Consider the following 6,000-nt stretch of genomic DNA (forward strand, 5'->3'; position numbering starts at 1 on the left):
CCTTGATGTTCTATGTAATGTAAACCATGTAAAACTATTACTATTACTGCAATGGTTGTTATACTTTGATTACTATACTGCATATGTTGTGATACTTGACATGACGTCATCCACCCCAGAACGTTTCTGTCGTTCCGTTTTTGGGGTGTCACACTCCTTTATGGCAGGTACAACTCCAAAATCACTGATGAAGTTCTTCAACCATATTGCCTCCTTCGACGCTTCGCTCGCTGCAATGTACTCTGATTCGCACGTTGAATCAGCTACGGTTTCCTGCTTGGAACTTTTCCAAGTTACTACTCCTCCGTTTAGGGTAAAGACCCAGCCCGACTGCGAACGGTAGTTGTCCCTCTCCGTTTGAAAGCTGGCGTCACTATACCCTTGCACCTTCAAGTCATCACTCCCTCCGAGGACTAAAAACCATTCCGTGGTCCTCCGAAGGTACTTAAGGATATTCTTCACCGCAATCCAATGGGCTCTGTCAGGGTTCCCTTGATATCTACTAACCATGCTCAAAGAAAAGGCTACATCAGGGCGAGTACAAGTCATAGCATACATGATTGAGCCAACTGCGGAAGCGTATGGTACTCAGCACATTTCTGCTATTTCAGCTTCGGTACTCGGACTTCGAGTCTTACTCAACTTGGTATTACTTTGTATCGGTAATTCTCCCTTCTTCGAATTTTCCATACTAAAACGCTTTAGCACTTTATCCAAGTAAGTGTTCTGACTAAGTCCTATTAGTCTCTTACTTCGTTCTTTCACTATCCTTATTCCCAAAATATAGGAAGCCTCTCTGAGGTCCTTCATAGCGAAGCACTTCCCGAGCCAGGACTTCACCTCCTGCAGTGTCGGGACGTCGCTTTCTATGAGTACTATGTAATTGACATACAGAACAAGGAAGCTGACTATACTCCCATTGGCTTTGACATATACACATGATTCATCTTCGCTTCGTACAAATCCAAAATTTTTGACTTTCTCATCGAAGCAAAGATTCCATCTGCGAGACGCTTGCTTAAGTCCATAAAAGGACTTCTCAAGCTTACACACTCTATTTGGATGCTTCGGATCTACAAAACCCTCGGGCTGAGCCATGTAAACATCCTCAGCTAACTTCCCATTAAGGAAAGCAGTCTTGACATCCATTTGCCAAATCTCATAATCATTAAATGCGGCAATAGCTAGCATCACTCTAATAGACTTTATTTTCGAAACTGGTGAGAAGGTCTCATCATAGTCAACTCCGGGAGTTTGAGTAAAGCCCTTCGCAACCAATCGCGCCTTATATGTGTGTACGTTTCCATCCACGTCGGTCTTTTTCTTGAAGATCCATTTGCACCCAACGGTCTTACGTCCGGGCACATTATCAACCAAATTCCAAACTTGGTTGTCATACATGGATTGGATCTCGCTGTCCATTGCCTCCTTCCATTTTGCAGACTCCGGGCCTACCATGGCTTCCTTATAGATATTAGGTTCATCTAGATTTATTTGTGTACCATCACTAATATACGTGTCCCCTTCGGTAGTAATATGAAAACCATAAAACTGGGGTTGAACTCTAACTCTTTCGGAACGTCTAAGAGGTAAGGACTCGTCAATCGGTTCAACCGGAGTTTCCTCCTCGGGTTGAGCGCCAGCGGTAGAGGTTCCTTCATCAATCAATTCTTGAATCTCTTCAAGCTCGATTTGCCTCCCACTGTCTCCTTGGCTTATGAATTCTCGCTCTTGGAAAACCCCTCTCCTCGCAACGAAGACAACATTGGCATTCGGTCTATAGAAGAGATATCGAAAGGATTTCTGCAGGTAGCCGATGAAAATACATCGCTCACTACGAGGTTCGAGCTTGTCGTGAGTATCTCGTCTTACAAAAGCCTCGCAACCCCAAACCTTAATATGTGCTAACGAGGGAGCTTTCCCTGTCCACATCTCGTGAGGTGTTTTGGCAACCTTCTTAGTAGGGACTCGGTTAAGGATATGGGCGGCAGTCTCTAAGGCATACCCCCATAATGAGATAGGTAGTGAAGCACGACTCATCATAGAACAAACCATGTCTAACAAGGTTCGATTACGCCTTTCTGCCACACCATTCAACTGCGGTGTCCTAGGTGGTGTTAATTGCGAAACTATTCTGCATTCCTTGAGATAGTCGTGGAATTCAAGACTTAGGTACTCTCCTCCTCGATCGGATCGAAGCATCTTGATTTTCCTGCCCAATTGATTCTCCACTTCATTTTTGAATTCTTTGAACTTTTCAAACATTTCTGACTTTTGGTTGATTAAGTAAATATACCCATATCTACTATAGTCATCGGTAAAAGTCACATAGAAACAGTTCCCATCCTTCGTGGTTGATCTAAAGGGTCCACATACATCGGTATGTATGAGGTCCAATAAACCCTCACCCCTTTCACATGTGCTAGTGAAGGGTGACTTGGTCATCTTTCCAAGTAAACAAGATTTGCATGTGTCATCTTCCCTAAGGTCGAATGACTCCAACACTCCATCCTTTTGGGGTTGGGCTATGCGCTTCTTGTTGACATGTCTAAGACGACAATGCCACAAGGATGCTCTACTCATACTATTGGAAGAATCCATGCACAAAACATTATTTCCTAGGTTATTTGCAATCATAACAGTTTCATAAATTCCTTTACATGGCATTGCTTCAAAATATAAGACACCACTTAGATAAGCATAAATTGAACCATTCTCATTATTAAAAGAAAATCTAAATCCTTGTTTAAACAAACCATGAAACGAAATGATGTTTCTTGCCATTTCTGGCGAGTAGCAACAATTATTCAAATCTAAACATAATCCATTACTAAGCACTAGAGAATATACTCCAATCTTGGTCACAGGCGACGATCTTCTGTTCCCCATGATTAGATTTATTCTTCCACGCTCCACATCCCTATTTCTTCTTAGTCCCTGCAATTCAGAACAAATGTGATAACCACACCCGGTATCTAGGACCCAAGAAATAGCATGAGATGAATCATTAGATTTAATTGTGTAAATACATGCGAAATATGGCTTGATCTTTCCTTCCCTGATGGCTTGCAGGTATTCTGGGTAGCTTCTCTTCCAATGCCCTATTTTGTGGCAATGGTGGCACTCTGCCTCCTTTGGGTTAGGGTTAGGCTTAGCAGGATCAACTTTGGTCCCACTAGAAGAGGAATCATCTCGGGACTTTCCCTTGCGGTGGCTCTTAGACGGAGCCTTCCTCTTCTTACCCCTTCCTTGCCCAATTGCCAAAACAGGAGCAGCGGGTGGATTAGGAGTTGGTGCAACAGACTTGTCCTTGAGGTTGATCTCAGCAACCCTTAGGAGACCTTGGAGCTTAATTAGGGTGACCTCTTCCTTGTTCATGTGGTAGGTCATCCAAAATTGATTGTAACACTGAGGCAAGGAATGAAGCACCATGTCGATAGCCAAATCTTCCCCAAAGTCGACATTCAACTTGCGAAGACGATCGACATACCTTTGCATCTTTTGCAGGTGCACGGTTAGAGATTCTCCATGTCCCATTTTAGCGGAGATCATGTTAGTGAAGATCTCGTAACGTTCATGCCTCGCGTTTTGATGGTATCTCTCCAATAAGTCTTGATGCATTTCGTACGGGTACATGTCCTCATAGGACTTTTGGAATTCGGAGTTCATTGTGGCTATCATGATGCAATGAACCTTCGTTGCATCACGTTCATGAGTCTCAAAAGCAGTCATTTCAGCCGGAGTAGCAATTTCTGGATTGATCTTCTCAAGCTTCTCATCAAGGACATACTCCTTGTCCTCGTAGCGAGCAATCGTGCGACTGTATCTTATCCATTCGCTAAAGTTCATTCCATCGAAAGTCACATTTTGGCAAAGGCTCATTAGTGTGAATGAGCTAGCAGCAGCGTTGTTCGCGTTCGACATCTACAAGTGGAAAGGACAAAGTTTGATTAGAATTGAATCCTTAATTATCACCCAACAAGAAAAATTAGGGCTAGGATCCAACAACAATATTTACATATTAGAAAAGGGATGTCGTAATCCAAAATGCAAACAATTTGAAGGTAAGTGAATGACGATTCACTAATTCTCCACCATGAAAACATAACCTTAAGTTCTAAATGTATTGAGAATTCCTAGGTTTCGATGAGATTCATTGAACTTTTCAATGGCATGTTTAAATCTCAATATGCCCCTCTCGTTTGTGACTGGGATACCGAGGATCACAAAGTGGGTGTGAATAACCATGCAAATCTACACGGTGCCTTCATTGTAACAATCACCAATTCGATGTGCCGGTAAACCACACACGCTCCACCAAACTATGATAAACAATGAATCACCCTTTGCCACCTTTGCTTAGAACCAATTAGTGTGCCGGTAAACAACACACACTCCACTAACTTCTTAGCAAGGGTGCAAAGTGTAATTTCATGGGATTGCATCAATTCACTTTTCCTAAAGTAACTAGGATTGGGAATTTGAAAAACATGAAGTTACTTTGTATTTCAATATTATACTTTTAATGAGGAGATGAGGTTGCCCTATCCTACCCGTTCGGCTAACGACCCTCCACCGATCAAGAAAGCGGTGGGTGTGAGTGTACACCCACTAAGCACCATTTTATAGGCCGCAACCTTATACCCACCTTATAGACCGGCTTTGTGAATGAGGCCTACTAACGGTAAGACTAGCATTTTAATTATACACACATATATATATATATATATATATATATATATATATATATATATATATATATATATATATATATTAAGCTTGTAATCATATAGAGTATAGGGTTGAATTTTTAACTTGTAAAATTCTAGGGTTTGAAATTTAAATTGTCTAAATTAAACTTTTAATCACAAAACATAAATTTCAAAACTTGAGGACAGGTTTTAAACTTTTCAAAACATAATGGATCAAATAGAAAATAATTCAAATTAACCATTTAATCTCATACTTATCTATATTTGATTTATTTAAATGTTTCTTGCAAAACAATTTACCAATTCAATTAAAATAATCAATCAATTATCATATAAGGAAATTATTAATCAATTAATTGATAAATATCTTGAATTGGGTCAAGGATATACTCAAATATATGTTAAAATCGGATTTATATTGACCCATTAAGATAAAGGCAAGTTTCCATAAGATAAACAGCAAGAAATCCCGAAACTAGCTCCTTCCGACACTCGAACTCGTCGAGTACCACAATGTACTCGCCGAGTTGAGGCCTACTCGCCAAAAACACAGTGGTACTCGCCGAGTTCATCAGGCAGAAGGACAAAAAATGATTTTGCAATCAATAATAAGGCAACCAATGCATCAATTCAATAGAAACCAATCAAGGCTTTGATACCACTGATGAATTTGAGCCATAAGGACATTCCTATGTGCACATACAAACCCTAATGCTTGGATCTAGGTTACTCTAGTTGAACATGCAATGTATCCAAGACTATGATTGATAGATCTGATGAAAACATTCATATCATAACACATGAAATCAGGTCTGAAGGATTACCTTGAATTACTTGCTTGAATCTTCTTCTCCTTGGAGCTTAGAGTCACAAATGTCTCTCCTCTAATGGCTTACAAACACCAACTTAGCAAGAGGATGATTAGAAAGAGAGGGAGGGTAAGAAAATTCGGCCAGGATTTCTTCAATCACAAGGATGCCGATTTTCTTAGCCTTAAGGGTCTATTTATACTAGTGAGCCTCCTAGGGTTTCACCCTTAAACCCTAATTGGATAACTTAGGCCCTAATCAATCCAACATCCTTATTGACAAGCCTTGGACAATTTCTAGGCCTTTCCAAACCCTAAAATCGTCCACTCCCTTATTCATAAGGAGTCATAGCCCAAAGTACAACTATCATACAATTGACAGTTTATGCCCCTTTATTCAATTAATCACTTTAAGTCACCAAATTAATTCTAAATTAATTTATGACTTATATTAATCAAATAACAATATTATTCCTTTAT

Source organism: Lactuca sativa, chromosome 4 (genome assembly GCF_002870075.4).
Source record: "Lactuca sativa cultivar Salinas chromosome 4, Lsat_Salinas_v11, whole genome shotgun sequence".
In the NCBI taxonomy this organism is placed as follows: Eukaryota; Viridiplantae; Streptophyta; class Magnoliopsida; order Asterales; family Asteraceae; genus Lactuca; species Lactuca sativa.